At 51.4% G+C, this 18,590-nt stretch overlaps 1 long non-coding RNA gene across 1 annotated transcript; it reads right to left on the bottom strand.

Annotated features, from left to right (window-relative positions):
- Nucleotides 1-97: 97 nt before the first annotated feature.
- LOC105547874 lies at nt 98-12,266 on the bottom strand. The gene is made up of 4 exons (XR_001007296.1): nt 11,998-12,266; nt 7,992-8,120; nt 904-969; nt 98-128 (listed from the first exon to the last, which is right to left on the bottom strand). It is a non-coding gene; the product is annotated as an uncharacterized LOC105547874 (long non-coding RNA).
- Between the last annotated feature and the right edge of the window lie 6,324 nt (nt 12,267-18,590).

Consider the following 18,590-nt stretch of genomic DNA (forward strand, 5'->3'; position numbering starts at 1 on the left):
CTCAGACCTGACATCCATCCTTCCACCTCTCCATTTTGCAGAGGAATCACACAGACCTGAGTTGGAATCTTGGGTCTTGCTTCCTAGCCGATCTTGGGCAAGTCACTAACCTCTCAAAGTCCTCTAATCTGTAAAATAAAGGGAAATCAGATGTCGCCGGAGCGAGGATTTAAAGAGAGTGTAGACGTACCAGTGTCTGGCCTCAGCAAAGTCATTACATGTTCATTCCCTCTGCTCCTGCAATCTGGTTGGGATTTATGCAAGGAAAAAAACCACTGCATCTTTTGCATGACACGTTGAGAAATGCTTTTTAGAAATTATCTGAGATGTTTTAGTGGTGTGCATCCCCCAGCGGTACCCCCAGGGCTGGGCAGTGGCTAAAGCGGTTTGGGGTGGTGGTACCCCCTGGACTCACAGTAGAGAGTGCCATCTAGTGGATAGGCACCTGCCGGGGTCCCCCGTTGGTCCCAGGTCACAACAGCTGAGGTCAGGCAGCTGAATGGCGAGCCAGGAGGGCCAAGCGAACCCAGCCCCGAGACGGTAGGCTGCCCTTTTTGGGATGTAGTGCATGTGCTGTTTTAACCACTCACGGGGCCTGGACTGCCAGGAGCCTTTTGTTTTATGGATGATAGCCAGCTATGTTTTGCCTACCCCTGCCCAACTCCCCTTTAAAGATTTCTGGGAAAAAGAATCATTCTCGCAGCTACTGTTTGCTGAGTGTCTCTGACATACTAGACATGAGGCTGGGGGCTTCAGGGGTTAATGCTCTAACCCTCTCAATGACCCAAGGAGAGACCCAGAACTTGCTCCATTTTCAGTGAGAACACTGAGGTTTGCTGAGGTTGAGTTTCTCATTTAAGGTCCAGGCAGATATTCAACCCCTAAATTTGTAACCATACTTACCTTCTAGAGCCCTAGATCCTCTTGAAAGGGCAGGAGATAGTTTGAACACTGATTTGACCAAGCCAACTGTAAAAGAAATTTATGAGTCAATCAAGAATATCTGAATGCTGTGTAGATGTTGGATGATATTAAGGAAATGTTATTAATTTTTAACTGTAATAATGGTATTGTGGCTATATTTTTAAGAAAGAAAAGCTTATTTAGAGATACAAACTAAAAAATGCTCAGAGGAAACAATATGGTGTCTGAAATTTGCTTTGAAACAGTCCAGGGGTAGGGGCTGGGGAGTAGGGGTAGAGGCACAGTTTAGGGTTTAGACAAAATAAGACGGGCCAGGGTTTGATGGCATCCATTTCCAGGTGATGGCAATATGAAAATTGAGTAAACTGTAAAAATACGTACTATTTTCTCTAATTTTATGTTGTTTGAAATGTACCATAATAAAGGGATTTTTAAATCAACAAGTGAAAATACAGCGCAGGAGATGAAGGGCTGGGTGTGGAGGGTGCATTTAAAAGAACAGAGGGGCCTGGGGTATGAGAGAAATCTTTCAGGGTAGCAGGGAACTGATTCGCAGGGGGCAAACGCCTCAAAGTGAAAAGGGAGCTAGAGGGGCTGTATCCAGAGGGAAGAGAATCATTCCATGTCGGGTGGACCGAGGACGATGTACCAGGGTGCAGAGTGCTACAGAACAAGACACCCACCAGCTGCCCAGAGACCTTCCTACACCCCCCAGCGCTCCTCTCCCCACTCTCCCTCCCAGCCCCTGCCTCCCCAAGTCCTCCAGCTCTCTCCCTAACCCCCAGGCCCTTCCCTGACTGGAAAAGGGCCTGAGGGTACCACTCTTTAAGGCAGAGTGGCCACCTGATGAGCCCTTCCCTGGGACTCGGGTCCCAGCTTGGTTACTGGGACAATGCTGTCTCCCATTGGACATGCTTTGAAGGAAGACCCTGGAGCGGCCGGCTCAGTCATGCTGGGAAGGATTCAGCTGTCTAGCTTTCAAATGCTTTTTTTTCTTTTTTTTTTTTTTTCTTTCTTTCTTTTGGGGGCGGGGGTTTATTTCTTTTGGAAAGATAAGAGTTGATGCTTTTACCCTAAAACTGTGTGCCAAGCTGCTCTGGCTATCCTCAGCCCCACTCTTCCCCGTATCTCTGTAGCCCTCCTTTCCGTCCTTCATAGGCTGACTGGCGCCCGACCCCAGGTCCACACCCACCTCCAGCTACCCCCTGGTCCACCCACCACGCCCGGCCTCCTCCCCTACTCTTCTCTTTCTGGCCCCGCTGCAGAGTCTCGGGCCCCTCGGCTTCCTGGGCGCCTGGCCACCACGCAGCGCCTGGAAGTGCTCCCTCCCTCATCTCTCATTCCCCACTTTGGAAAGCCGGCCACCGGACAGGACAGCTCCCGGGACAGCTCCCGCAGCCTGCTGCATTGCAGCGCAGCCGTCTGTGAGGGAGGGGCGCAACCTGCAGCCCCCGCCCCCCGGCCCCGGCCACCCCCGCCCAGCAGCCCCCAGCCCCGGCACTGCCGGCCGGCTCCCCCCGCACGCATCTGTCGCAGTTAAAAGCGCCGCTGCCAGAGCAAAAGCGCTGGTTCCTCTTCACTGTCCCCCTCCTCACTTTTCGGGCTCAAAAATGTGGCCCAGGCAGCCCCCTTGTGGCACGTGGGGGCGCCACAGACTCTTGGCTGGTGTCTGAAGAATTCAGACTGATTCCACCGCACCGTGAGTTGGCACAAATCTTCGGTGGCCCAACTCCTACCCGATGCAGAACTCTGTTCAGCGGCCTCTCTGAGTCGGGGGCACCTCTCCCCTCCCCTCTGCCTGTCGTCCACACCTCTCCCTTCTCCCTCCAGGAAGGAACCGAAGGAACTCTCCTGTTGAATATTGCTCTGACAAGCAGACAGGTGTCTGGCAACCGTGATTGTGGTGGTGGGGGAAGAGGGGGGCCAGGAAGGTGGTGGGAATGGGGGTTTTTCTCGAAATGATGTTTGGTTTCCATCTCTTATCTCACAGATGGGAAACCGAGGTGCGGGGAGGGCCATAGTCCCTGTTTGTGTCAGAGTCAAGGCTGGAGATCCTCCTGCAAGTCCAGCCTGGGGCATTTCCCTGAGGTGCTGGGGCGCCCTTAAGACGTGCCCCCTCTTCCCCCTCCCACTTGTCCAGCCCCAACCCCTCCAGATCTGGTTCTCCCTGTCCGGAAGCCCTGGAGGGCCCCTGGATGTTCTCCGTCCTCTCTAACTCACTGTCCACACAAACAAGCCCAGCCCCCTCTGTCTCTATCTGCAATCTACTTGCAGACAGGCAGGGCCCTCTCCACATCAGGTTAATAATGCCATTTTCATAAGCCTCTGCCCATAGGTGCTACCACCTAATTTTGAATCTGCCCTTCAAACGGATTGGGCCACAGAGGAGCTGGGATCTCAAGCACCGCTGGGAGGTGCTTATAACTAATCAATCCGTCCCCTGCCCACCCACACCCCCCCAGCACTCGGCACAGCCTCGCTGAGCAGCCTTCAGCAGCAGGGTGTGGTGGGGAGCCTTGGATAGTCTGGGGTTCCATCCTGGCCCAGCCTCACACCAGCTGAGAGACGGTGAGTATAGGACTTTGCCTTTCTGTGCCTCAGTTTCCTCATCAATCTAATGGGGCTCATGAGACCAGTGTGCAGGGTTATTGCCCGGGTGAGTTCTCTGCAGACAGCCCAGTTCGGGACTTGGCTCCAAGATGGGGCTCTATAAATCTCCATGCCTGCATCCCCTCTCGATCACCTCGATTTCCAGTGACTTATTCCCTGTTTGTTTCCCCCACCAGACCGACTGAGCTTCGAGGACAGGAAGCCACCGGCACCACTTCATCCCCAGCCTCACGCTTGGGACCGGGCCCGGGGAAGGTAGGTACACTGCGGTGGCTTGGAGAATGAGTGCATGGATGGATGTCTATCCCACAGTCTATGGGATGCCTGGACCCCGCTGGGTTTCTCCTCCCCAGATCCCTCCCTGTCTAAGCTGGTCCTTCAAGGAAGCCACCGGGAAAAATGTTCCTTTATGCCTTCATGCTTTACCCCTCGTGCTGTTATATACAATGCAAATTCTCGGTCTATTAAATGCAGATGTGGGCTCTGCATGTCATTTCTGCTGCCTGCTGTATCTACTGTGAGTTCCGCAGGCCAGGGGCTGCCTCCGGCTGACTTGATTTGTGCGATTAAGCCAGCAGAGGGGACTCTGCCAGGAGAGGTTCCCGTTTGTATTGGGAGCGGGGTCTTGAAAGGCCAGGCTGTTTTCTCTCTTGCGACACTTGTTACATACCTCTCTCCCTCCCTGGGTCCCACCGTCTACTCCACAAGCATTTGTGAAGTGTCTGATGTGTGCAAGCCTACACTTATCTCATTTAGTCCTCACTTCAAGCCGGTGACGGAGAAACTCTCATCTCCATTTCACGGGGGAAAAGCTGAGACTCTGAAAAGTAAAGGGAATTGTCTCGCAGCTAGAGAGCAGGGAGTCAAGCCGGTCTGTCTGGCTCAGGAGCCCCCAGCCCTGCCGCAGCTGCCTGCTGCTGCTGCTGCTGCTACTGCAGGGCTGACCAGGGCTGGCCGGGAGGCCAGCAGCTCCTACAGAAAAGGCAGGGGGCTGCGTAGAGAGCGTTCTCCCTGGCAACTGGAAAAGGGGCCATAGAAAACCCGAGAGGGCTTAGAAGCCACTGAACAGATAGACACGGAGCAGCTGGCCCCAGGAGGGGAGCACCACGCCCTCCCCTGGGCTTTTAGCAGAACAGCAGGGCAAAGGGCTTTGTCCCAGGTCTAAAGGAGCAGAGACGGAAGTGTTAGGACAGGTGTAGAGGCCCCCAAACCTGTTCCCACCATTGGTGGGGGTTTTGCCATTTAGCACAGAAAGGAGATGACTGAAAAGAGAGGGAGCCTGCAGCCTGCAGAGATCGGAGGGCAGAGGGGGCAAGGAGGCTGCCGCACAGCCGAGGAGGCAGATGCAAAAGACAGGGGAGGGCTCCGCAAAGCAGCTCTGTGTGCGAGCCCTGAGCAGGCTGCTTGGGGAGAGAGGGAGCTCCCTGTTACAGGAGGCATCCGAGGGGAGAGAGGCAGGCCAGTGCTTGGCTGGGGAGGCTGCAGCATGGCTCCCTGCCCGGGCTGGTGGCCCACATGTTTAGGCCTTTGAGAAGCTCCTACAGCACCAACTCCCGAGCCGGCAAGCGCGCAAGTGAGCAAGGCAGCCAGAGGGGACCAGGCAGGGGTCAGTGTGAGACCATTTGGCCTCTCCCAAGTAGCTTGCCCTGGGCTAAATGGCAAAGGCACAGAGATGGTTGGCGGGGTGCCTCTGTCCCAATAAGGCAATGAGGGAGAGGAGCAGAGAATGGGGGTGAGTGCCCGGGGCTGGTGGGGAGAGGTGGGGACTGTCCTGCAGCCAACTCCCCTCTTGAGGGCCAGAACACCTAGAGTGGCCAAGCAGCTGCCCTGTCTCCTGGGCCCACAGAGGCTGGCCTGTGTCCTCTCTGGGGCAACAGGCTGGCAGAGTGAGTGGAAGGAGCAAGGGGGTCTGGTAGGTTGAGGGGCCCTTATCTGGAGGCTGAGCAGCAACCACAGATGCAGCCAGCTGCCAGCCTGTGACTTAGATGTTCTGGGGACTCATGAAAGCTCCTCACACAGTGACTGGGCTGGGGGGCCTGCCTGCTGATGAATGCAACCTACACTGGAGTCGGGAGCTGTCTCTCCTGGCCCATTCACAGGGGTTCAGTTCCCAGCAACTGTGGGTAGACAGAGCCTTTATCAGGGGACCTCTGCTAGACAAGCCTCTGTTTTGCAGTTTCTAAAGGAGTTTTCTTGCCTTTGTTCCCAGTGCAGGCACTCAGCATGTGCGTGTGTGTGCACATGTGTGTGCGTGTGCATGTGTGCATATGGGGGATGACTGCGAGGCCAGCCAGGGCTCCTTGTCTGTGAAATGCCCAAGGTCCTCAGGGGCAGAGATGCACCTCCATGGGGCAGAAAAATTTCAAGGAGGGCAGAGTCATTCAATAATGGAGCCCATCCTCACTGCCACCTCATTGTCCTGCTCCTGACAACCCAATCTGTCAGCCCTGGGGTCGGCACAGCTGCTCCGACCCGCCGTGGGGGGGCAGCATCGTGTTGCAGGTGGAGCACGCAGGCTAGTTTGCCTTCCTGGCTAGCAGACAGACAGACTGCCCTGGCAGCTCAGTTAGGCACTGCAAGCCCTTCGGGAAAAACTGTTTTGTTTCTCGGAGCCTCTGTTTTTGTTGGTTTTTGTTGGTGCTGTTGTTTTAACCTATTAAAGGGTTGATTTGACGCTGCAGGTGTGAAAATGTTTGGGAGAGTGACATTTACATGTGTAACATAAATGGGGGAGGGGGCACAATGCAGGGGGCAGAACAAGAGGCACCCACATGGGAAATTCTGTGAACAGGGATTTCTGGTTCAGGGTAGCTGGTGGTGCAGAAAGGGTTCTGGAGGGCTTTGGTGTAGATGTAAAAAGTTACCAACCCAAATCCCTATTTAGAGGCAGAAGTCACAGGGTAGCAAGCCCTTTAGCCCCTGCCGGACACAGAGGGAACACTCCCCCGTACTCCTTTTTGCTCTAGCTCCGTTGCACTGTGCTTGAGGAAGTTAGGAAACGGGTTTCTGGCATGAAGCACAGGGTTAAACTGCAGAGACCTGGACAGCTCTACCTACGGCCGCAGAGAAATAGCCCCGGTGTCAGACATGTGGCTGACCAGGCTCACGCTCCTGAGTAAACAAATCAAAAATTTCGGAGAGTGGAGCCTTTGTCCACAGTGGCCGAGGAGGTTCCCTTTTGTGTAAAAGGCAACGTGCAAGTCATACTTCCACTAGGTAAGGCTGTACCGACACACAAAAAGCTCATTTAGCCTGAGCCCAGCCCGGGGAGAATTTTCTGTGAAATTTAGGAGAAGTCAGGTTTGGCCAGAAGTTTTTCCAGGAATTACGAACCTCTGGAGACTGTAACCACTGTTCCTTCCGAGCGACCCTTGCCAAAGTCTATAAAATACGAGCCTCAAAAAATCTGCCTGAGGAGAAGTCTGACTTTTTATATGTTATTTACACAAAAATAAACTCTCACCGAACTTTTCGGGAAAGCCCGATTAAAAGTGGTAGGGCAGCCCCTTCCCCAGCCCCCAGGTGTTCAAGAAAGCACCCCTTTCCCTGGGAAGGTGTCTGGGAGGGGGGCGAGCGTCAGCTTTTATTTCCCCCTCACGCTCTCTCTGGCGTTTTTGTTTTCCTCCGTTGGGTCTCCCTGCCCTGAAAGGGAGCGGCAGCCTGTCTCAGGGAGGGGGTTAAGCATTTCGTGGCGGGGTAAGATGGGGAGAGCTACCGAGTTTTGCCGGGTACTGCGTGTTGGCTACTGTGCTGGATGATTTATTTGCGTTATTTCCTCATTGAGATCTCAATAGCCCTGTGTGAGAGAGATTATGAGTCCTTTTTTTTTTTTTAATATCAGGAAACCAAGGCACAGAAACACTTGGGGATTTGCCAAGGACACGCAACTCGAGTCTATTCTGTAGCTGGGTCTGTGCTCGGGGTGGCTGGCTTCCTGCAATGCCTCCTTCTCCCCTCCCCTGGGAGAGAAAAAAAGGGACCAAAAGCCCAGAACACTGCCAGTGGCTCCTGTTACTCCTGACAAGCTCCCCTGGGGGATGCTGCCTTGGCCTCAGCCCCTCTCCCCCAAAGCCTGTGCTCTTTCTAGAATATGACTCTGTCCCAAAGGTCCAAGCACTCACTCTCAGCCCTGTCCTTCCCCAGAGCCCCTCATCGTTACTCCAGTCATCATGTGTCCTCCTCCTGTTCTGGGACCAGACCCGTTTACCTCTGGCAAGAAGGAGCCATAATGGCAATCAGCCATTTCTAAGCTGTAGCCATACCCCAAACCTCGTCCCCCAAACTCACAACACTGAGACGCTACTCCTGCACAGTGGACCCCATGACCCTGGGTTCTGGGGCCCTGCACAAGGCAGGCATCAGGGGAACTTGGTATAGTGCAGGCTGGGGCAGTTGGGGGTGCCAGCCTGAGCCCCACCCAGAAGGGTGTTTGCAGCTTTACAACACTGCAGACTTACCCAGCGCCACAGGGCAGACGACACGATCCTCTGACACTGCCCATCTGCCCATCAGTGCAAGAAAGAATTCGAGGTGGTTTTCACTGAGGCAAAGTCAGATCCAGGCAACACTGGGGGAGCCCAGGGCTTCTAGAAAGGGACAAAGGAAGGGGAGTGATTAACAGTTGGCTAGTTTTATCAATTCTAGAAAAATGTAAAACATTCCCTTTAACTGGGAAAAAAAATGTCAATGAGGCATCCCAATTCCAGGGTCAGGACTTTTGAACACAGTGTTTTGGGGGGCACATCTAACTTTGGGCTCCCCAGCAGGGATATTTCAAGTCTGCTCTTTAAGGCCGGAGAGCAGCTGGCTGAAAAGGCATGGCCAGGCGAAGCGTAAGAAGCAGGGACCCCGCTGAGGAACAGGTAGCCCCGTGGGGATGAGGTGCGCCTAGCAGGGAAACGGCAGTGGGGAGGGGCTGAGGCTGGCGAGTTCCAAGCCAGACCCTAAAGGGTCTTCTATGCCAGGATAAGGCCTTATTTTTTGGACCCCATCCCGGAAGCTCCAGGAAGTCAGATGGAGGCTTTAAAGCAAGACAGTAACAAGGTCAAAATGCCATGTTAGAAAGATCACTCAATGAAAATAAACTTTTGCAAACAATTTAACCCACCACCCCATCTCTAAGAAGCTGGGGAAAAGAACAGTCAAGGATGTGTTTACAGATTTAGCTGCAAGAATGCTCACTGCAGTGTCGTTGGTAACAAAAAAAAAAGGGAAACAGCTTAGATCTTTTTTATCGGGCATCAGTTGAGCAGAATCTATTAATTAAAACCTCGATTTGTGACACGCTTCCTCACTGATCTGCATAAGGACCATTTTTATTTTATGTATTCTTTTTTAAAAAATAATTTAATGAACACCTATGAATCTGTGACCCACTCTGACGACTAGGACTGTGACCAAAGCTTCTATCTGCACATTCTCCTCCCCCAGAGCTGAGATTTTCAACAGCAGAAAAGAGTGTAATCAACAATGGTGCATACATACCATGGAATATTAAACAGCTCTTAAAAGGATTGAATAAGCCGAGACCTATTGTCTTCTAATGGACCTCAGTATTTTGTGCAGAACTGGATTAATCATGATCTTTTGTTCATAAACACTGTCTCATCATTGGTCCAGAAAGGCCCCCTTTTATTTTGCTAATTTATGCACTCATATATTCATTTATAATAATGTCATAAACACTCGTGAACCCACTCCCCAAACCCATATCTCAGCAATTACTTACACCTGCCGCCACAATTCACCCCCACCAGGGTAAAGGACCTGAGGCTTTCATGCCAGCAGCAAGGTGGTTAAATAAACTCTGGTGTGTACAGCTCACAGGATACTGAGGTGTTGTTATAAGGAATAGTGTTGATCTTTATTATCTCTAAGCAGACTCTTGAAGGAAGAAACACAAGCTGCTGCGAGAGGAAATGTACACTATGATATAGTTTATGTAAAAAATAGTCATAGATTTTAGAGGTATATTTATCGACATATGCAAATGCACAAAAATATATCTGGAACCAGATGCCTGAAACTGAGAAGAGCAGTTAATTTGCTGGGGGGTGGTGGGGAGGGATGGAGGGAGGCATTAAAGATGGCTTCATCTGTAGTCGTTGATTTTTACTAATGCATGTATTAATTATCAATCCATTTCTTGCATAATTAGAATAAACATTTTATGGGGGGGGATTTAATTTGTTTGTTCGCTTGTGGGTTGTTTTTATTTTCATTTCTGTTTTTACAAATACAAAGCAAAGGGCATGCTTGCTGACGGATTGGGAGTGGGTACATATGCCCAGAGCAAGTTCTTCAGACACAGGGGATTTACTTTATCGCAAATGTCTTTTTTTAAAAATATCTATATGCTCTCACTGGAGCCCCAAGCCTCCAAGCAGCCTGTCACTGACATGGGGCCAGCAGGTGTGTGCCCAAGGCTGTGATTTCACCACCCACAGTCCCAAATCCCTGCCAAGCTGCCCAGCACCCACGGGGGAGCGCTTTACTTTTTGGTCTTTAAGAGGACCCGAAAGCCAGTGCCCTGGCCGGTGTTCTTGAAGATTAGCCGAGTGGAATGAGACCTCGGGGGAATGTGACATGAGATAGGGCCAGGCGGTGGGGACACGGGCCTCTAGAGAGCTGCGGCCCGGCGGCTCGCATTCACAACCGAGCAGGCTTGCTGGTAAGAAGCTGGGGCCTCACCGCGCCCCTTGACAGCTTGATTCCTGTGCAAAACACACCCATGTTTCCTCCCGACTCTAACCCAGAGGGACTGTGGCTAAACGGCACTGGCATTTCTAACTGTCAGCTGCAGGAGAACGGGAAGGAACCTTGCCCACCCTAGCCCACCCCCACATCCAGGGGAGGCACCCCGACTCCCATCAGAAGCCCCTCTGTCCCCAGCTCCTGCTTGCACACTAAGCTTCAGGCCCCTTGCAGCCATCATAGGCTCTCAGAGTCCTCAAACAGGCACAGGTTTACACGTGCAACAAGGATGTGACAAGCATACTCCCATCTACATAGAAAGGCACTGAGGCTCCCAGACACCAAGAAGACAAACCTAAGCCCACTTTACACCCAGTCAGTTGACACCCTCGTCCTGCTCAGTCTCCATCCGCACAGATCAGTAATTGGTTAATTGGTTAAATGTCTCCCGTCGCGCTGAGCTAATGCAGACAGAGGCCTCTGAGTACTTCTTTCCCCTCTGCCAGGCAGAGACCTATTTTCAACCATTACTTTGTGCAGAAGAAATCTGAGACAGGTTAAGCAGCCGTCGGCCCACATGCCTCGCTCTTAATCACCTTTCCTGCATGTGAGGCTCCACTATTTATTACATAGCATTTTATTTTAGACTGGGTTTGGTTCCTGTGAAAACCTTGAAAACCTTGAGGTGATTGCCATAGTTTTGCAAATATAATTTTTTTTTTATTTTTTATTTTTTTGAGACGGAGTCTTGCTCTGTCACCCAGGCTGGAGTGCAATGGTGCGATCTCGGCTCACTGCAACCTCTGCCTCCCGGGCTCAAGCTATTCTCATGCCTCAGTCTCCTGAGTAGCTGGAACTACAGGCATGCGCCCCACGCCAAGCTAATTTTTTGTATTTTTGTAAAGACGGGGTCTCACCATGTTGGCCAGGCTAGTCTCAAACTCCTGACCTCAGGTGATCCACTCACCTCAGCCTCCCAAAGTCCTGGGATTATAAGCATGAGCCACCACACCCAGCAAATATGAAATATTTTTATGGTAAATAAAAATGCAGTGCCCAGGCTGAGGTTACCTGCATCCAACCTGCAGGCTGGGGTAGCCCCAGTTGGAGACACTCCACTCCTCTCAAAGTCCACATAAACCCAGCCAATGCCAATGAAAGATATGCCATTGCCTCAAGAAAATGCCCTCTGCAACCTCACGTCGCCCTTCCCCTCCACCCCAACCCGGCTCCCCACATCTTCCCTTTGGGTTCCAAAAAATGAGAAGGGCTTGCAAAAGGGCCATTTGGGGGCAGATCCACCTAAAATAGGTGCCTTTTCTACATGTGTTGAGCATCTACTATGTGCCAAGCATTTTCTGTTTTATTTCCTTTAAGGTATCGATCAAGGCAACTCTTGAAAGTTGCATCCCCATCCTATGTAAGACGGGGAGGATGATTTATAGCCACACGTCCACAGTCATCCATCTCCCCTAAGCAGAGCCTGCCCTATCTGACCCCCACAGTCATCCATCTCCCCTAAGCAGAGCCTGGCCTCTCTGACCTCCAGGTAGACCCCCTGAGCCCCGTCCCAGATGCTCCCATGCACATCTGTATATCATGGTGATAAACTTTAACACCACCCTTGGTTTCACATAGCAGACAAACAAGAGTAACAGGGTTATTGGCTTTTTGGATAATACACTGTGTTAAGGTTATAGGACCCTGACTCCTCTCAGACCCCATCTCCCAATAGGGACTATCGGGTGGAAGAGAGAAGAGCGCACATACCTGGCAGGGCACCAAGCGAGTCTGGAAGGCTGGTCTTCTTCAAAGTCAGACTAACAGGGCTACTCACGCCTCCAAACCAGGTGCCATCCTGGGGGCAGCAGGACTGGGCCATGCCCTGGCCTCAGAAACCCCCGGACCCACTGCCCACTGGGGGCAGTGAGCCTCAGCTGCAGAATGAAGGGCTTGAGTTAGTTCCATTCTAAAGAATCTACAAATTTGCAAATTGTTGAAATTTACACATTAGGACAAGCAATATAGTTTTTCAGACCTTTTGATTTGGTCCTGGGCCAGGCATCTGCTCCCTTCCCAGGAGAAAGCAGCCATCTCCCCTTCACACCACCTGGGAGGGCGAGAGGAGAAACCGGTCACTCGTTGGCATGGCCAAATGGCATCTTGCCTCTCTGAGCCATTGCCCCAGGCCTCACCTGCTGCCAGCAGCCCTACTGTGTTCCGAGGGAAGGATGGGAGAAAGGAATCACCAGTGCAGATTAATATGAGGGAGCAGGACAAAAACCCCATGGGGTCGCAGTGTATGGGGACCCAAGGTGGAAAGGATGACCAGCCTGGGGTGCAGTCACTTAGAATGGCGCATGCAGGTGGCGGGGTCAGGAGGAAGGAGTTGCAGCTCCGGAAGCTAAATTAAGATTTACTCAGAGTCCAACAGAGGCCGGGGTCCAGACTCAAATACACATTTTTTTTCTTTTTTTTTTTTTTTTGTTTTTGTTTTTGAGACAGAGTTTCACTCTGTTGCCCAGACTGGAGCCCAGTGGCATGATCTCGGCTCACTGCAGCCTCCATCTCTCAAATTCAAGTAATTTTCCTACCTCAGCCTACCAAGTAGCTGGGATTACAGGCGCATGCCACCACGCCCAGCAAATTTTTGTATTTTTAGTAGAAACAAGGTTTCACCGTGTCAGCCAGGCTGGTCTCGACCTCAAATGATTTGTCTGCCTCGGCCACCCAATGCGCTGTATTACAGGTGTGAGCCACCCCACCTAGCCAGACTCACATAAACTTTTCTATCCATTTGCTAGAGAGCAAACTGGGTGTCCACCAAGGGCAGGAGGCTTCCAGGAGCTGAAGAGCAAGGCTGCAGGGCCATGGCCAGCGAGGATGCCAGTGAGGCTGATGCTCTGGCTGGACTTAGTCCTTGCCCAGTCCAGGTTATTAAAGTTAGCATGGGCCCGGGTGGGTGGATGTATGTCCCAAGGCCTCGGATTCCTCTTCTGAAAAATGGGGATTATAAAAGGAAGGCCCTCACAGCTTCTTTGAAGGATTGAAAGAGTGAAAACCTGTAAAATGCTGAAAGCAGCGCTTGGCACATAGTAAGCACTCAGGAAGCATCACAGAGGTCCCCAATGTAGCCACATGGAAAAAAGAAGCTCATAACAGAAAGGCACACAAGCAGAGCAGGCGGGAAGACTGTGTGTGTGCACTGTGGTTGCTACTGTAGAAAATGTATGCATGTCAAAAAGACTGGACTTTCATAATTAAAGAAACAAATGTATTCAATAACTTTTTAGTGAGCAGCAAGGATCGAGTGGCACAGGACGTGAGGAGATCCACTTGAACACTTGCAGCCCACATCAAGGTAAGATGTGGGGCAGAGGTCCCATGTCGACCTCCCCCAGGGATCGGGTGGGCGGGCAGGGGAGGTGGGGCAGTGAATGGGATGGGCTGGCGCTCAAGACAAGGGTTAAAGGGTTCATTTGTCTGTAAGCAAAAAACATGACATGGTGGTGAGTACTCAAGGCCTCTATTCAAATACTTGAGCAGCTATAATTAGCAGGTCCTGGGCCAGCTGTCCTGTCCCTCCTCCAACACCAAATAAGCTAGAATGAGTTGGGAATGACAGCAAGCACCTTTGGGGGAGATGGAGGCAGACAGCGAGACCCCCACTCTTGTGGTCTGGATGCCCCCCAAGCCACGAGGCTGGCAGTATCAACACCATGGAATGAAGATGGCATATCTGGCCCTGAAGGTCCCGACAGGTCCCCAAATGGCAACTGCCAAACCCATCCTGGGCATCTGCTCCTGCCCTCACCGTCTACCAGGGGAGAAAGGAGAAACCTGGCTTTAAACCCTGCCTCTGTCTCTCCGGGACCTTGTGCCAGCACCTCGCCCTCCGAATCCCAGTTTAACTCTGTAAGACAGCGGCACATCCCCCAACTCGTTAGGAGCAAAGTCAGTTTTAGGGGTAAGTGGCTAGAATCATGCCTGACACAGAGCAGGTACTCAGAGACTCGTTAGAATGTATCTAACCATCCCTTTCTGGGTCACATTCTGTCTTCCGCACGTACCCCTCACCAACTCCAGTCATCAGCCTGCCCCTTCCAGGGAAGGTCCTGTGCCCTGGGTCCATGCACTGTTGTCGCTGATAATTATGGCTCCAGAGCAGCCACTTCACCCCGCTGGACTCTAGTTTACTCACTCTCCAAGCAGGGCATCGTCCCCTTGTGGGGTTAATGGGAAAATTAAACTTGACACCGTGCATGAAATGCTGTCCAAATCTTCACCGTTCCCACTACAGTGAGTGTTCCGGAAGTAATAATTGTAAGAATTCTAATGACAGTAGCTATCCCTGACTTGTCCGTAGCATTTACAGTTTACAAAGAGCTTCACACACCCGTCCTCCCTGGGAAGGAGGTGCTCCTACCTTTCTGCAAGTTGAGAAACTGAGGTTCTGCCAGGTTAGCCAGCCTCTCATCTGCCTCCTGCCCTCATTCTAGTTCTACCAGGCCCCGAGGTGGGGCCCTCCCTGTTTGCCTTGAAGTCTTCACCTTCCTACTCTAAGAACAGCCACACTCTTAGGCCTGCAGCCACCTGGGCTCCTCCATGCAGCCCACTGGGCGAGAGTAGAGAGCAGGTTCTCTCTACTCTCGCCCAGAGTAGAGAGACAAGCAGGTTCCACTCTTACACCCCTCCCAGCCCAGGTTGGAAAATCAAGACAAGCCATTAGAAGAGACCACATGGTCTGTGCTTTCAACCATTGCTCAGATCTGGCAACCTCTGTTTAAATGAAACAATATGATGACCCCAATTTATAGGAGCAGCTGGTGGAACTAAGGCAGCGATGGGTGTCCCTGAGCTCCACCTGTTGGACCAGCCACCTCCTCTCATTACTGTTTCCCAGGGCCCCCCACAGGCACCTCTCAGGAACCCCAGAGCTACAGGAGCACAGCGAGAAGACCACTGCTCAAAGCCTCCCTGCAGACATGGGGAAACTGAGGACCTGGGAGAGGAAGGTCACGTTGACAGTCAGTGCCCATCTAGGCTAGGAGGCTGGTGCGGGCCTGTCCCTGCCCACTTGCCTTGAAAGGCAAGATCAGCCTCAGGAGCAGCTGATTGGCCCCGCTGATTTGGGCAAGACAAGGACAAGCTCACCCGTTACCCCTCGCACAGCCCCTCCTGCAGGCGGCACACGCCCCTTCCCAGGGTTATTCTGGGCAGAGTGATCCAGCTGCCCCCTGGAGCTGCCAGTCAAGCGTGGAGGGGGCAGGGACACAGCAGCAGGAGTGCTGCTGGGCCCGGGCACTGCCTGTCACTTCAGTGGCTTAGCAAGGTGAGGGGCTGAGGGTCCCTCTACAGAAGACCCCTAGCCTGCTGGGTGGTTTGGGATTTAGACACACCCTGGGGACAGCCTAGTTCTACTGTAACTCCCTGTTCCTCCTTCCAAAGACTCAGTTTCCCCATCACTACGACGAAGTCCAAGGCCCACGGGGCCTGGCATTCAAGGACCTTGGTCCAGACCATAGGGGAAAAGAGGGAATGTCTGAGACTGGGCTGCCCTGGGCCGAGATGCCAGCGGCCTCCCACCCTGTAAGGCTCAAGTCGTCTGTAGCCACAGTTAAGGCTGCGCAAGACTGAAGGGTCCCAGGGGGAAGGACTCCAATGTAAGCTATGCCAGGCCAGCAGCCCCGGCAGGCTCCACAGTCCACTGGGACCCCCGGGACCCAACCCAAGCTCCTCATGAGGCCCTCAGGAAGCTCCCAGGAATCTCACCAGCCTCCTCACCCACTCCCACCGAATGAGCCATCCTTAACGCTTGTTCATACCGGAGAAACCAGGAAGGCTTCCAAGCCTTAAGCTGCCATGGACACATTTTAACCTTGACATGAGTTCAAGAAAATAAATAATAATAATAATCAATAAATAATAACAAACCCTCCCAGGATCCTTGCATGCCCACCCTCACTATGGCGCTACGCCTTCCATCCACAGGAAGCCAGAGCAGGCCAGGCAGCAGAGGGAGCTGCGGGGGGTATTCATTTTGAGGCCACTTCACCCCTAAGACCCAGTAGCTATGATCCTCAAACCCAAGGAGCTCTGAGCACCACCTACATGGAGGCCAAGATGGACAGGGACCTTCACCTGACACCCATCCTGGCCGCCCAGAGAGCCAGGGGCCCCAGGTGTGACTGGGCTAATTTCTGGAGGCTAGGAGAGGGGGCATGGCCAGCATTCCAGAGAACCCACATCTCCCTTACTCCCCTTTCCATCCTCACAGCCTCCCCGCTCCTCACCAGCTTCACCTTCCTCCTCAGCCCCCCAGCCTCCCACCCTCCTCCCCTGTCCTCACCTCTCCCCTAATTCCTCCACCCCGGCCCCCCGCCCCACGCTCAGCTCTGCTCCTAAATATCCTCTCATCTCCTCTTCCAAGCTCTATTTTTAAAATCAGATTTCCTTTACTGTACAGGCGAGCTGACAGAGAGAGGTATTTGCTGAGGGATTTGTCCCCCCCATGGCCCCCCCACACCCAACCCTTCATAGACACACGTTGGCAGCCCTGACCCAATGGGCCACTGGCTCAGAGGCAAGCAAGGAGCTGACCCGACCGAGGCTCTGGGCACTGAAGTTGGTGAGGCTGGGGCGTCTGTCTCTGAGTGTTGGGGGGGAAGAGGGTCCCACTCGAAGACCTCAAAGGCAATTCTGACCCCAAACCAGGTGCATTATATGCTGGGCTTCTGTTTTTTTTTTAAATAAGGTGGGAATTTTCAAATCAATAGATATTTCTTAAAAAATTGTCATGAGATTTGAGAACAACACGTATTGAGCCACATTTGAAGGACTGAGAATATGATTTCTGCAAAACCCAGAGAAGAGGTAGGGCCCAGGCTTTGGCAGGCCGGCTGGTAGGCAGTTGAAGCCAGATGGGAATCCCAGAGTGCCCATCTAAAGCCAGAATTTGGAGGCCCGACAGGTCCCGACAATGCCCAAAGCCCTCCCAGAGAGGCAGATGCTCAGCAGGTGTGGAGGGAATCCCCTCACCCTGCTTCCAAGGCCCCTCACTCACCTCCAGGGGAGTATTCGTCTCCAGGACATGAGTCACTTCTCCTTCCTAGTGATGACCTGCAGGGTGGGTCTGCCTCCATTTCCGTCCATCGGGTATCAAGCACCATGCCTGGCCCAGAAAAAGAATCAAGACATGCTGCTGTATGAATTAATTATGGGCAGAAGGACTTGGTTAAAAAAAAACAAAGAAATGAAAAATTTGAGGACAATAAAATCAAAATGCGTTTAGAGGTTGGAGAATGGGAAACTCAGTCTTGTCAGAGAGAAGCATGAGGAACAGGAAATGGACGCTGGAAAGGGTAGATGGTGAAAAGGTCTGGTTTCATGCGAAAAGAACTTCAGCTTTATAGTTTAAGTAAAGAAGAGCAATCTAAAGATTTTCAGCGTAAGAAATACTTGGTCCAATTTTCATTTCATGCTCAGGCATTTAGATTTTATGTTGAGGACATGAAATTTGACAGGTTGGAAGCTACGAGTGCCATGATTAAAAGTGGGTGCCTTGCTAAGATGGTGAGGCTTTTTGTCATGATGAAAACACGTTAAGATTTTAAGCAAGAGTTTCATAATTTGAGTTTCCTGGGAAGAAATCTGGACTTTGTTTTGAGGGATGACAGGATCAAAGTTTTATATCATGCTAAGGAGTCTGGATTTTTGCCAAAGGGTTTTAAGAAATGTGATGATGAGATTCTTGCTTGTGGGAGATAAGTATGCAGAAAAACATGATAAAATATATTTTACGCGTAACTGCTTTGGGATTCACGTTACAAGCAACAAGGAAACGCTGGAAATTGTAAAAGAAAAGTAACGGCCACCAATTTAACAATCATGTGCAAACATTTTGACTTTCAGTCTTCGGGGAGTGCCAGTTTCAACCTGCAGAGCTTGCCTAGGAGGTGTGATTAATGTTGACACCAAAATTGAAAGATTTTAATCAGAGAAGTTAAATGATCAATATTGCGAATATGAAAAGAAATTTGGAATTTATTTTGAGGCTCCAACATGATTAGATTTTTGCACACGCCTAGGAATTTGACTTAGCCAATAAATCTTTCTAACAGAGTGGCCTGGTGAGTTTTTTGTGTTTGATAAATAGTATGCAGTGAATTCCAAAATAAAATTCACATTTTATGCTAAGAATTTTGACTTTTCTTCCATTTACTATTAAGAGACACTGTAAGATTTTAAAAAGGAGTTATAAGATCAAATTTTATATATTGTCCTAGGAAGTGTGAATTATTTTAAGGGATGACATGATCGAATTTTTGTATCATGTTAATAATTTTGGATTTAATCCAATAAAG

The sequence above is a fragment of the Mandrillus leucophaeus genome, unplaced genomic scaffold (genome assembly GCF_000951045.1).
Source record: "Mandrillus leucophaeus isolate KB7577 unplaced genomic scaffold, Mleu.le_1.0 Scaffold4, whole genome shotgun sequence".
Classification (NCBI taxonomy): Eukaryota; Metazoa; Chordata; class Mammalia; order Primates; family Cercopithecidae; genus Mandrillus; species Mandrillus leucophaeus.